This window comes from Adiantum capillus-veneris, chromosome 12 (genome assembly GCF_014529385.1).
Source record: "Adiantum capillus-veneris isolate H3 chromosome 12, ASM1452938v2, whole genome shotgun sequence".
Classification (NCBI taxonomy): domain Eukaryota; kingdom Viridiplantae; phylum Streptophyta; class Polypodiopsida; order Polypodiales; family Pteridaceae; genus Adiantum; species Adiantum capillus-veneris.
In genome coordinates, this window is record NC_140942.1 from 77,983,212 (window position 1) to 77,998,994 (window position 15,783).

At 41.3% G+C, this 15,783-nt stretch overlaps 1 pseudogene; it reads left to right on the plus strand.

The window, feature by feature from the left end:
• The first annotated feature begins 1,383 nt into the window (after positions 1 to 1,383).
• LOC147445992 (uncharacterized) overlaps positions 1,384 to 15,783 on the plus strand; it is a 60,183-nt pseudogene continuing 45,783 nt past the window's right edge.

Below are 15,783 nucleotides of genomic sequence, written 5' to 3' on the forward strand. Positions count from 1 at the left end.
CAGATGCATGTGCCTTGGGCACCCTACAAGCGTCGACGAATAACCTCAAAATTTAAGCGCTTACTTTTTTAAGCATCCGTTTTCACTCGTTTTTTGATGCTTTTTAATGTTTTTTAATGATTGGTTTTTGGATTAGAGCGTGTGATAGCTCAAAAAAAGCATATCGCTCGGGGGGTTGTGGTGTGCTTTATAGCACCGTGTTCGGTTACCCAAAGCTCCATTGGTCCTCAAAAGGTCAATTTCTACCTACGCGTGAGGCTAAAATACGTAATTTTAAAGGGGGACTGAGGCCTGCGCTTGAGCGTGAGCTTGGGCTTGGATTTGGGCTTGGGTCTGGGGGATATTCTTGATCTCGGTCCTACCTTTAAAATTTTATTTTTATTTTTATTTATTTTTTTATGTTTTGGGATAAGGTCATCGCGGTGGAGCTATGCGCGCGAGCACACACACACCTAACCTACCTACTTATAACTAATATAGCTATTGTTAACAATAACACACTACTACATCAACTCATTAGCTAGTAGAACTACTTATTGTACTTTACACAGGACTAATATTATGGATCTACTACCTTAATTCTAACACCTTATCACAGAGAAAACACAGTACCTTTCAACACCTTATTAACAAAACAATACATAGCAACAAAACAAACTCCTTCTCAACACACACACCTTCCTTCTCTACCTTTCCTACATTTGAAATTGCACCACAACGCAGCACAGAGTGCCTCTTGAGCTTAGTACCAGGCATTTCCCCAGCAGTAGTGCCAAAAATGTGCACGTCTATTGCACATGTCAATGCAAGGGACTTGCCAATACACTGTGTGCAAGTCACAAATGGATCCAAGCACACAACTAGACTAATCTAGCAAGCTCAAGAGAGCAAGGTTGTATCACTCACCACCCTACGCTCGCCTTCGTGGAGGATTCCTCACCGCGAAGAAGAAGGAGCCACTGCTCCGCCGCACTCAACCGCTTCACCACTGTCGTGCTGTTGTCACAATGCTCTCTCTCTCTCTCTCTCTCTCTCTCTCTCTCTCTCTCTCTCTCTCTCTCTCTCTCTCTCTCTCTCTCTCTCTCTCTCTCTCTCTCTCTCGCATATACACACACACAAGGAGATGAAGAAGATGAAGATGAAGAAGAAGAAATGAAGATGAAGATGAAGAAGAAGAAGATGAAGATGGAGCAAGAGCACTCTTCAATTGCACAAATGAGATAATGAATTATTTTTAGGTTTAGGTGACTTTTATATAAGCTCTCCCCATTCACACTTGGGCGCCCATACTTAGCCAACTAACCCTTGAATGTTCCTGTCAGAGTGCACCTCTCATCGGCGATCACTTTTACCCTTTTCCTATTGGACCGACAAGCCCGGCCCATGACTACTAGAAGTGGACGCCAGTGGTTAACAGATCCATTTTCCACACCTCGCAAATTAAACTCAAAGGCTACCTTATGCGGAAAAAATTTATGGAGTGTCGTGAAGCCGTTGTCCACTGACAAAGTAAGTACACCGACTGCAGTTACCAGGGCATTATCTACCGAGCAACAATGCAAGGATGAGCAAGCATTAGGTATTATGCTGACAACTCTCAAAGATAATTTTATTCATTACTTGGGTAATGTGCAATCTTCTAGTCTTGCCTGGATACAGCTAGAGAAGGTTTTTGGTGCTAAAGCTAAGTATTCAATGATGAGTCTCAAGATGGAGTTGTACTCTCTTGCTATGCATGCTAATGAAAACATTACATCTTTAGTCAACCAACTGAAGAGTAGTCTTTATGTCGAAGCCCCAGTGCCAGAAGAAGATCCCATAGATGTTTTGTTAAAAAGTTTGCTTGATAAATTCCATCAGATTGTTACCGTTTTAAAGGACAAAGATCCACTTCCCTCCTTGGATGGTATCATCAATTCATTGCAGGAAGAAGAAACAAGGGTACCCCATACCAATTCTCCCATTATTCCTAGTGCATATATTGTTTCCCATGAAGTATCCCCCATCAATTCTTCTTATACTTCTAGTGCATATGCACAATTGCACGGGGCATAGACACTGCCACACAAGAGTGATAAGACCTCCCAAATTATCAGTTTTTGTTCCAAGTCCTATTTTGTTCTTCTTCTAATGAGGTTAATGGAGACACCTTAAACCCAAGGTTTGGCAGTGAACCAAAAACTCCATTTATTGGTAGGGAATTTTTAACCTACACCCTATCTCTTCAAGGGGGGTTTTACTATCATAGCACCAGGTTATAGATACACCAAAATCCTTGGTTGTGAGAGAACCTAAAACTCATGTTAGTGAGTATACCAAAAACTCGAGATATCATGAGAGTGATGTAGTTCGGGCTTGAGGGGGGATTGTTGGGTTTCCAAGCCCGTGGGAAACTCCCTTATGGCATGCAAGCAAGCTCAGTTGAAAGTGGCATTTGCATTATTAAAAAATTTTACATAGCTGTGAGGTTTTACAAAGATATACAATAATCAAAGCGTTATTTTTAATCTGTGTCGTCTCTCTCTCGCTCTCGTTTTGCCTTGCTATTTTCTCTCTCGACATGGCATGACTCCATCCTCCCTAGCCTTAAAGCCTAACAAATAAGTGGTCATATGGATCTCTAGACCCATTGTAATTTTTGACCTGTTTTTGAAAATCAACCGGTTTGAGACACCTCTATTTAGCTCAGCTCCAACTCTTCTGGCACTTGGTTTCTATTTGTTGTTATAACAATCCCTAAATACGTAAGATGGTAGATCTACTAGACCCTTGTCCTTGATCTTGAATATATAGATTATCTTCATGGGTGTTAATTGCCCTGGGTTGGCATGAGAGGTCCATATTAGATCCTTGACGTTCCTATCCTCCCAACGATAGACTCCAATCCTAGGATTATCAGTTCTAAGCCATTTCAAAGGTTTCAGATCAACTTCATTGTATCCCTCAAGTTCTAAGTTGGTGGACCTTCTTTTGCTACCATATCCAAAATTATTGTGATCACTTATAACCCCCATTTGTCTATCACATCAGGATTTTCAACTTTTACGTATTGAGTCCCATTTTTATCCATATACATTTTTCCTTGTTTGTTTGCCCTTATTTCCTCTTCAAACTCTATGTCATGGTCATCAATGCGAATGGTATACTCTTCATTAGGATCCAGGTAAATCTGGGCTCCATGGACATTACTCTTATAAAAGGTGAATATGTGCTTTTATCACACTGTAGTTCTGGTTCTTGACTGAGTTGAATAGGAAGACATTTTAGATGTTGAGTCAAAATTAGTGTCTGGTACTCCTTCAAAGCTAGTGCCCAATTGATCACCTTGATTCACACTCTCTTCGATGGATACCCTACTTGTTGGAATTAGGTTGCAGAGAAACGCACACAGCTTGGAGAAGACGAAGGAAGCTCAAGGCACACAACTGAGAGTATGTTACTTAGCGTCCAATGTAAAGATAGATAGCCCTAGAGTGATGGGTGTATATACAATGCACGAGGGAAAAGACTCCTAAAGTGGGAAAAAATGCCTCGGCGGTCCTAGTGTGTTCACACACATCACTACCACATGTATATGGTAACAAATCCCCCCTTGAGTGATGCCGTGAACAAGAGCTGGCACATGAGTAAAGGGAAGTGCTGTCCTGAGGACATGATCAGTCTACAAACGGGAGTAAGACCAAAGCTTTGCGGAAAGCTTCGAGCTTCTCACAAGACAATGCCTTTGTGAAAAGATCTGCAACGTTGTCCTGTGTTGGCACATAAGCCAAGTTGATCTCTCCTGTTGAGAGCCTCTCCCTGAAATAGTGGTAATGCACCTCAATGTGCTTTGTGCGAGCATGAAAAACTAGGTTCCTCGCAACTGCCAATGCGCTCTGACTGTCAGTGTACATAGTGTTGGCAGTGTCTTGTCCAACATCCAAATCACCCATAAGGCGTCTGAGTCATACACACTCAACCGTAGCTGTGAAGACTGCCCTGTACTCAGCCTCACAACTAGAAGTGGCCATAGTAGGTTGCTTCCTGCTCAACCATGATATACATGAATTGCCAAGCATGAAACAAAAACCACTTGTGGACACTCACGTGTCAAAACCGCCAGCCCAATCTAAGTCCCCAAAAGCATCTAAGTCTGGCGGCAATGATCCCCCTTGGGAAAAAACAATCCAAGATGTAAAGTGCCACTAAGGTAGTGGAAAATCCTTTTGATAGCCTGCCAATGCTTAGACCCTGGGCTATGCATAAATCTGCTGACTTGTGAGATTGCAAATTGAATATCTGGCCTTGTGTTGCATACAAAAATGAGGCAGCCAACAGCAGTTTGGTAAAGAGTGACATCAGCAAGATCGCCAGCATCATGTAGACTCAACTTCAAACCTCTTTCCATGGGAGTGGCATAAGGTGCATGGCGAGAGCCTGAACAAGTACGACTAGACAAAGGTGCATCCAATTTACTATCACGCAATGTATGCACCAGCCATTTTGGCATACCTTTAGTCTGCTCACTTTTAGCCCTTTCCTCATCAAGTACATTATGTACATCTGCATCAGTAATAGGCTGATATGTAACATTTTCAAAAACCCCCATAGGCTGTACATTTGCCTCGTTGGAATTTACATTCAGACTTCCACCACTAAAAAGAGGCAACAAAGTGTCATATAGTGTCTTGTGAGCTTACATTATTGTCTCTAGTACATGACAGCAAGGGCTTAACAGAATCTTCCACAAACACTACATCTTGTGAAACCAGAATACGCTTTGTTTGCAGATGATACAACCTGTAACCTTTGCTTTCAGCACTATAACCAACAAAAATACATTTGACAGCCTTATCATCCAAAATTTTTCACTGTGTTTGTGGCACCAAAGCATATGCCAAACAACCAAAAACACGCATGTGCTCAATAGAAGGTTTCTATCATGCCATGCTTCATATGGAGTAATAGACTGCAAAGCTTTTGTAGGACACCTATTTAGTACATAAGTGGCACACATGATGGCCTCAAGCCAAAAATAACGCGACAAAGCTTGACTTTTGACCACACATCGTACCATTTTTGTAAGTGATCTGTTTTTCCTCTCAGCAACACCATTTTGTTAATGCGTATAAGGCACTATACATTGGTGTTTTATCCCACGACTAGCCAGAAATGCATTAAATTTATAAGACATATGCTCCCCCCCTCGATCAAAACGGAGGGTGCCCATAGTACATTTCAATACATTTTCAGCCATAGCCATAATTTTTTTGAAGCACATAAAACTTCGGACTTCGCTTTAAGCGGAAATACACATGCATGCCTGGAGTAATCTTCAATGAAAGTCACAAAGTACAGGTAATTGCCCAAGGATGGAGTTTGCATGGGCCCACAAACATCACTATACACAAGCTGCAAGCTGCATGTGGACCTAACTAAACCATCCTTTGCAAACTTAGAATGCTACATTTTACCCAAAATACAGCCTTCACAAACATGTTTGACAAGTGCTTCAAGAGGTGGCAAAGAAGCAACCATATAAGATTTCTGCAAACGTAGCAAACTGGCAAAATTCATATGCCCAAAACGTGCATGCCACAGTTTTGCATCCGAAACATCCCTTGAATCTGCAACTGCATTTGCAAAATTTTATCCACACTTGTCATACAAAGTGAGCTTATAAAGCTCATGGCACAAAAGGCCAGATGCAACAATTTCATCACCAAAAATGAGATCATGAACTGTACATTTGTCATCCACAAATTTGACTACAAGTCCGGCCTAGCAAGTGCGGATACAAACAAAAGATTCTTCTTGATCCCAGGTACATAAAGTGCATCAACAAGTGTGAAGAAACTGCCATATAGTAGTAAGCACAATCTTTCCAACTCCTTGAACCGGATAAGAGGCATTGTTGGCACAAGTGACTGAATTCCCATGAGGGATAGACTCGAGAGAGGTCAACAATTCACGATATGAGGTAATGTGCTTTGTAGCGCCACTATCGAAGTACCATACATGTGAATATGCAGCAACTGACATGCATGCATCATGGATAGCAAGATTGTAAGTGCACTCTGCACTAAAAGCCCATTCTGCATCAACATCAGCATCACAGTCTCCTTTCATAGAAGACTCAACAATGGCTACATTTGTAGTGGAACCACCCTCTTTCCTCTGCATGTTTTTGGCCTTCAACTTAGGACACTACTTGATCAAGTGATCATTAGCTTTACAATAATGGCAACGCATTTTCTTTTTGCGCTTATCACCAAATTTTAGACGAATTGCTACCAGCAGAAGCATTAGGAACAGGAGTTTTGCCACTTATAGCAGAACCATAAGAATTGGTTGCATTGCTGTTACCACCCTTTCTTTTAGAAGCAATAAAAGCCTGTTCAACTGCACGCTACCTAGTCCTATTTTTTTTGGAAAGTGACTCTTGCAACATCCATGTGCATAATGCATCAAACTTGACAACTTCAGGATTTCCTTGGGTCATAAGTCTCCACATACTATCAAAAGTCTGGTAAGAATCTGGTAAGGCATGAAGAACAGTCTGCACAAGGGAACTGTCTGAAATGACTTCACCTGCAAAAATAAGTTGCTCATTTATATCCTTGACACCAGCAAGGAAAGTGTCCTTATCATCTTCCTCATGCATAATCTTTGATTCCAACTCTTTACGCAGCAAAGCAATTTTAGCCTCATTGCAGTTTGCATAAAGACCTGCTAGAATATCCCAAACCTGTTTTGTTGATTTCATTGAATGAATGTGAGGAGTAATGGTGTGCTTCATAGACAACACAATCAACACATGAGCCTGCACATCCTTTATATCCCAACGAGCTTGTTCTGTCGTAGGCAAAACAACTCTAATGGTAGCAATCCTTGCAGCAAGACCTGCAACATCCTCAACATCACATACATCCTCAGAACCAGGACATACATCAATGTCCTGCACAATATTCCACACGCCCTTTGACACAAGAACATGTTGCATGAATGTAAGCCCACATAGGGTAATTGTCCCCATCCAATCTGTCCTCAGCAACAGCAAACAGCTTGAACACATCTGTGTTGTTGTCAGCCATGGAAAATGCATGCACTTGATGTAAAAACTGCCTAAAATGAGGAGAAACTGAGTGAGACCAGCACGAGCTATATAGCACAACCCACAGTAGACTGTATGGGACCTGTTATGCAGTATTTGGCACTGATATATATTCTGCACAAAATGACAAAATTCCCTGCACAGACCTGGTTGTATTGGAAACGGAGGACTAAATGAGCTCGAATCAAAAATCTGAGCAGACTAAGCTCTACGAGCTTGCTCAAAATTTGTTTTGACCTACAAACGCTCACCAAAGCTCATCAAAATTGGAGAAAGTGATCAGGTGTGTGTTGGAGCTGCTGGCGACTAAGCCCAGGAGGATGCAACCTGCTCTGATACCAATTGTTGGAACTAGGGTTGCAGAGAAACGCACACAACTTGGAGAAGATGAAGGAAGCTCAAGGCACACAACTGAGAAGAGTATGTTACTTAGTGTGCAATGGAAAGATAGATAGTCGTAGAGTGATGGGCATATATACAATGCACGGGGGGAAAAACCTCCTAAAGAGGGAAAAAATGCCCAAGCGGTCCTAGTGTGTTCACATACATCACTACCACATGTATATGGTAACACTACTAGCGGTCTCTCCAAGTATGCCTTGATTTGCTATTGTACGACCAGATCTAAGGTTCATATAGACTTGTTAAGCCCTGGATAGAGTACTTGCATGCGGATTGGATTGTTATCCATTTTTTCCACTTGACTTGAATTCAGTTCCTGTCAAGCTCCGAATTCTTTGCCAGCAACCCGGTTTTTGTGACAGTTTTAACCAAGTTAGCTGTTTTCTCTCAAAGACTGTACAATTTTGCTAACTATTGTGATTGGTTTGTGTATATCACTTCAATCTGAGCTAAGTGAGTTAGCAAATGAGATTTCCAAATTCTACCCTTGCAAAGAGCTAAAGGACTAATCTACAACCTGGAAACTAAGTTATCATGTACTTATTTGGATCCGATGGATCCCAAACTTGGTCAGTAACCTTGTATTATGTTGCTCTAACACTGTACAAGCTCAAAAGTCCAAAATCTAGTCTCTAGGGCTCCAAAATAAATAATCGTGATTATTTATTTTTCTCAACTTTTACACTTTTTAGACTTGTTTTTCCATATAGACATCTTGTTGTAATCTCTCAACAAGTTTCACTGAGTTTGAACAAGATTTGTCCAAGTTATCAAATGTTTAGTATTCATAGACTCAATTTTCAAGAATCTGACTTAGGTCTCACCTTTGTGATCCAAATTTCACCAAACTTGATATGAGTAGTCTACTTGCACTACAAGACATCGCGCAAAAATCGGTGCAAGTACTGACGAAATAAAATTACTTTTTAAACTAAAAAGCGTTGACGTAGGCCTCGAAAAAGACGCCGGTATCGTAGCATCGGTATGACCATCGGTATAGCTTACGTCAGAACAAACCTTCAAATGCGCGTCGCAATAAACAACGTAATAAACACCAATATTTGTATAGCATATTCCGACGCTTGTACCGTTGCTTCTACCGATGCTCATACCGTTGCCTGTATCAACGACCAAACCTGTAAATTTTTTTGGCTTAGGAACTAATGCTGCATGTACTGCAGCAAAAGAAAACAGCCCTCTCTGCCCAAAGGAAGAATGCACAAGCAACCGCACTCCACCTACAAGCTGACGCTAAAGAGCGAGTGTATGGCAATTAGCAAAATTGCAAGAATAACATAACCTATTAACATAATTAGAACATGAGTCAAAAACTGTAAAACCATAAACATAACCTGTTTGCATACGATGACCATTACCATAACTTGCTTGTCATACCATAACCATAACAGCCATACCATCATTGCACAACCATAACCATCACATGATTGCTATACCATCATAGCAAAACCATAACCATCACTTGATTGCCATACATCATTGCACAACCATAACCATAACCATCAAATGATTCTCATATCATCATAGAAAAACCATAATCTTAAGTTGACTGTATAACCTTAACCATAACATTTGTGCCATACCATAAACATAAGCACTACAAAATTGTACATATGCAAACAATCACTGAGTGAGAAGACCCTCATGGTAATGCCTCCCAATCGACGTCCTCTCCCTCCTACTGCAGCTGGGTCAAAAGGGCCACAAGTCCATGCTTGTACCCATACTTCTCCTCTTGGCGTGTCGGAAGGCGCTTCATGGCAACTTCTTACAAACTTATGGTTTAATCATTAGATAAATCTTCAAATAACATATATATTATCAATAATTTAAAGCATACGTATAATACTTAAAAACTCATGTCAAAGCGTATCGTAGCCTCCACTCCCAAGATGTGACGCTCCAGCAGACTCCAAACGTGCTCTGGCTACATCTCTCTACTGCTGAAATCTATCAGGGTTGTCTTGTGTCTCTTGTGCAATCCCTGTCCACTCCTCAGCATCCAACCATGCCGGCTTGGGATTTCCGTGATTGTATTTGTCTCTCGCCTCTGATCAACGGTGTGACATTGTGAACTTCACCACGTTTAAAATCCAATTGTTTGAGACTTGATCGTACCCCTCTAGCGGCATGTACTCTCTCTGAATGGCATCGACGATGTAATTCTTTCTCTTAGCATTTGAGGTATCCCAAATCTCCATCACAGAGTGACCAAACTGAATTGTACAAAGCTGTCAAATCCTCTGTCGCATGGCCTTTTTGACCCTATCTGCCACAACAGCCCCATCCCTACTCTTATACACCTTGCTAGGATCATCCTCGTGTGATCCCCAAGGTGTACGTGGTGTGCCCATTGGTGAACTATCTACTGAAGAGAGTGGTGGACGCTCTCTCGGTGGTGTGGATGCATCAGTAGAACTGCTACCACAACAACCACCACCTCTAGAACGACGCCTACCTTGTCTAGAGGATGAACCACCCATCGGTGTAGAGGGCACACGAGTCCTAGGTGTAGGGAGCACACTAAACTGAGGTATGGCGCCGCTCGGTGTAGGGACCACACTAGTCCGGGGCATAGGGTCGGCCTTAGTAGGTCTAGAAGGACTTGCACCCCAAAGGTGTTGTGCCATCGCGATCTGCTCTGGTATGAACTGAGACAAAAACGAGCCCATCTGCTCAGGTGACATGCCGATCGGAGTGATAGGAAAACTAAAACTAGGAGAGTATGGCTCATCGTCATCGGCCATGGCTAATCATACACAAAAAACACCCATAAAATACATTAGTTTACGTAAGAAATGCTTAATAATACAAATAAAAAATCAACTAAACTGCTACACAAATGACAACATCTAAATTGTATTGTAGACTAATAAAAAGAGCTTTACAAAAAGTTTCCTAGAAAAAGTCATTAGTTAATCTCTCATCCTCTATGAGATCTGATGGACCAAAGATGTCTATCTCAATCTGTACTTCTGCATCTTCGTCATCGAACTCTACTTCTTCATCGCTCTCCGCATTAGCTTCACTATTTGACACCTCATCTCTAGGTTCAGACAATTGCTCAATGCTAACATCCACCTCAAAATCTAAACTTAAAGTTGGAGTCTATCCTGCGCTTTGTTCATGAATCACCTCTTTGAGCTCAACATCCAATCGTTCACACACTTGATTGCTACGTGGAGCAACTTGAACGACATAGAGCCAGCAGGGTTTAGACAGATCATTCTCATCATTTTCTGTCCATAGTGGATCGTGTATGAACACAACTTGTTCACAATGCTGCGGAAGTACAAATGTATCCAGTACATATGTCCACACCCGCCTAGAGTCCACTTGAATCAATCCACTCTTGTCTTTACGCACAGTTGCATTAGGGCCGCTGGTAATAACTTTGAACCACTTGACATCAAAGATAAACATATCAAACTTTGTAAGGCTAATCTTCAAGATGTCTTGGATGCAGCCAAAGTATTCAAGCTGGCTAGTCTCTGTATTCTCATCCCTGGCACTACTCCTACTTTCTTGGATGAAGCTTGCCCTAACACCACTGTCGAAAGTGACCCTTTGTTCATCGATCCGTTGCACTCTAAAGTGCTTCCCATGTGACCACAAAGCTCCATATTTGTGATACTAGAGCCACAAAATTGAAACAGACTAAAAGCTATTAAAGCAACTAATCTTCATGTGGAGCTCAAAAAGGAAGTTGTGAAATATACATGCAAATTGCAACCCCTTGACATCTCCTCTTCCTCTTCAGTAATCAACACTCCACTCCTCTTTGCCTCTGAGAGTGTCGCATCTAACCACCACCCAGTTGGAAAGTCAGGCAATTTTTTAAGATGATCTGGAAAAGGAAGGTTTCTAGTTGCACGGTTGCGCTTGAATTGAAGGCGATCTGTCAAACGTTGTTGCTTTTCCTCTTCGTACCTCTCTAGCCACTTTTGCATGATGTCTGAGTTGAGAAGGAAAAATCTCATAACATTTTCTCGCATTGTGATGTCTATCTTCCTAACAATGCCTTGTCCCTGCGGCTCGTCCCCTGTCACCTTGACGTTGACCTTAGTAGTCCACATTCGGGCCATCTCTGGATCAATTGAGACCAAAAATTCACTGATGAGGACAAGAGACTCTTGTACAAGCCATCCTTTGGCCATGCTACCCTCGGGGTGAGCCCTTTGACGAATAAACCCCTTTAAAGTCTTCATAAATCTCTCCAAGCAAAACATCCACCTGTTATGGACCACCCTAGCAACTGCAACTTCATCAACCTCATGCACAAGTACATGCATTTGGATGGTAAGAATGTTTGTTGGAAAGTACTTCTCCACCATCACACTGCTTCAATAGCATTTAAGCGTACTGTATCAATGTTGTCTTCTCTTATCTCTTTTGAACTGATTCAGCCTACCAACTCACTGATTTTGTAGATTGTTCTTCTAATGTCATTTGTCAAACAACCCTTTATGGCAATTGGTAAGATGAACTGTAAAAATTTGTGCCAATCGTGGGACTTAAGACCACTGAGATTGTCATCTCTCGTAAAAGCCATTTTCAAACATCGCATGAACCCTGTGGGTGTATGAATGAAGATATAGTCTTCTTCACTTGTTGCTCTTCTACGCGACTCAAAGCCCATGGACCTTTTGGTATAGACCACTTTCCATTGGGTTTAAGTCAAGGACACATGTTTGGCATTCAACCCACAACCTGCAGGTCATCTCTTTGGGCCTTTTTCAAGTGATGGTCTTCCAGATGATCTCCCTCACATTCTTGAAGATGTGCATTGGGTCGAGAAAATGATTAATCAGTAGGTCACTCTAGTACGGGAGATCATGGAAAATAGAAAGTCTTTTCATTCCAGGTGGCATCCAATCTCCCCTCCCAGCCACATGTTTTTCCAATCGCTCACTTTCAGTGGATGCATGTCATGTTTGCATATGTTTGATCCACGTAGCTCATGTCCTTTAGGCAAAAATCTACCATGCTCCTCGTAAACTGTCTTGCTCAAGTGCTCAGAGCAGTGGAAGCCAAGTCGAGGACCACATTTTGGACATGCATGATTGCCCAAGTAACTCAAGCTTGAAACATAACGAAATTAAAATATAAAAGCGTTGACATAGCCATGAATCACATGTGTGTGAGGGTTTTAAAGGCACTTACCTGAGCACTCACCGAAGCTTGGCCAATCGTGCATGGTCCACATGAGAATACCTTGCACATGTACATTCCGTCATTCAATTGGTTGGGACATATCAACCACATCGATTTCTGTCCACAAGATTTGGAGCTCTTCTATAAGTGGTGCCAGATAGACGTCCATGTTCTTTGCTTTGTACTTTCCTGGGACGATCAATAACAACAACAAATGGCCCTTCTTGATAGCGAGCCATGGTGGAAGATTATAATTAACCAGACAAATAGGCCATGTGCTCCATGATGAACTCCATAATCCGAATGGGTTTACTCCGTCCATTGCCAGACCAAAGTGGATACATCGAGGCTCGTTCTTAAATGTAGGCCAACTTTCCTCTATGTGCTTCCATGCACGAGAGTCAGCAAGTACCCACATAACATCATCTGTCAATCTAGTATTTGAGTGCGATGTCATCAAAGCGGCTATGGACTTGCACCAGAACATGCTCTTTATTCTTGGAATAATAGGAAAGTGTCGAAGGACCTTTGCAGGGATAAATTTTCCTTGTGTGTCCTCCCTGTACCTGTTTGATCCACAATTGGGACATTGTTCCAGGTTTGCATACTCATTGCAGAAAAGTATACAATCATTAGGACATGCATGTATTTTCTAATAATCCAAGCCCAAATTAGTAAGAAGCTTTTTAGCGGCTTGACGGGTAGGGAGCATGTGATTTCCTTCTGGCAAGATTTGCTCATTCAGCAACCTGACGTTACATGAACAAGTCATCCCTTCGATGACTTTATATGAACTATAATTTACACTTTACCATCCTTAGGATAAAATATGTATACCTGAAAATCTTTATGACTGAGGCATCAGACCAAAGACTGCAAATTAAGCATTGTCAATGCGGTACGGAGAACTGAGATTTTTGCACCAGTAGAGCGGCACGCGTGCAAGACTTTGCATCATCTCGCCCTCTTCATCGTTGCTATCATGTCGTCGATATGAACGGGATAGCTGAGGTTGGTCCACAGTACTGCGTTCCATGTTGTCGCCTTCTATGTTGGAATCCATGTCAAAGAACGCGTCCAACATTTGCTCCATCTCTACTTCTTGAAATGCCGCTTCAGGTATTAGTTGTGAGGACTTAGTCGATGGCTGCTCGTTTGAAAATCGTCTTCTCTGGGATGAAGTTGGAGCAATATCTACTTGCACACTTTGACCTTCAATCTCTAGACCATGAGATCGATAACGCAGGTCTTGTACTTGTTCTATCGAAAAGAGACTGTGATTGCGTATGTGTTGGTCGCAGATTTTTCGTTTTTGAAATATCTGATGCTTGCAATGCGCACAAGGACACGCCATCCTATCTTCCATACTTTATCTACCAATGATGCAACAAATAATTAAAACACTCTAGTTGTTATAACTACACACTACTAAGTACATGACAAGCTTTAACAACCTCACATTCTCTAGCCAGGCCCGATCCCCGCACACCTCGATCTAGAGGTGCACGGAGATTAGGACCACAGGGTAATAATCTCGTCTTTATTGGTCAATGACTATATATTAAAGTTCTTGAAGTCTATGTGCACTTTTGAAGTCCGATTGTGTTTTTTTAACTATTTTTTGCTAGCTCTAACAACCTCACATTCTCTAGCCAGGCCCGATCCCCGCACACCTCGATCTAGAGGTGCATGGAGGTTAGGACCACAAGATAATAATCTCATCTTTATTGGTCAATGACTATATATTAAGGTTCTTGAAGTCTGTGTGCACTTTTGAAGTCCGATTGCATTTTTTCTACTATTAATTTGACGCTAGCTCTAACCTAACCTATAACATAAACCTAACCTAACTTAATGTAACATAACTTATAACCTAAACCTAACCTATAACCTAACCTAACCGAAGTCCGTTTGCGTTTTTAGAAGTGCACAACTCATCTTCAAAGTTTGATTGCATTTTTTCTACTATTAATTTGACGCTAGCTCTAACCGTTGGCAATATGGCAAGCCATAGAGCTTGCCCACAATGCATATGCCTTGTAGGCAAGCTTTATGGCTTGCCGTATTGCCAAACGGATCACCATTATGTTGTTTTTAGGGCTGCTTAGCTATTTTAGGGCTTGAAAATCGCTTGCGATCCTAAAAACAACACAATGGCAAGCCTTTTGGCAATACGGAAAGCCATAGAGCTTTACCTCAATGCATATGCCTTGTGGATAAGCTTTATGGCTTGCCGTATTGCCAAAAGGATTGCCATTGTGTTTTCTTTAGGGACACGAGGCAATTTTAGCGCCTGAACATACCTTGCAAACATATAGACAACACCATGGCGAGCCATTTGGCAATATGGAAAGCCATAAAGCTTGTCCACAATGCATATGCATTGTAAGCAAGATCTATGGCTTTCCGTATTGCCAAACAGCTCGCCATGGTGTTATTTTCAGGGCCGCTTAGCTATTTTAGGACTTAAAAACCGCTCGCGGACATATAAACAACACAATGGTGAGCCGTTGGCAATATGGAAAGCCATAGAGCTTTCCCACAATGCATATGTGTTGTGGGTAAGCTTTATGGCTTTCCATATTGACGAACGGATTGCCATTCTGTTGTTTTTAATATGCATTGTGAGTAGGCTCTATGGCCTGCCGTATTGTCGAACGTAGCTTAACCTAACCTAACCTAATGTAGCTAAACCTAACGTAGATTAACTTAACCTAACCTAATATATAAGATAACCTAACCTAACTTAATGTAGCTTAACCTAACCTAATCTAATATAGCTTAACCTAATGTAGCTTAACTTAATCTAACCTAACGTATAAGATAACCTAACCTAACGTATAACCTAACCTAACAACATAGCTTAACTTAACGTAACCTAACATATAAGATAACCTAACCTAACCTAATCTAACTTAACTTATAACCTAAACTTAACCTAAAACATAAACCCCATCAACTGCATAATTTCAAAAACGACATAATTCAATATAAAATTTCTTCAAAACAAGATTTTTTCATAAACTTAAACAAATTTTTTTCATAATTCAAAATGAAATTTCACATAACAAACCATAATTTCCTATGAAGCATTCAAAGTTTAAAGCATGAAATTT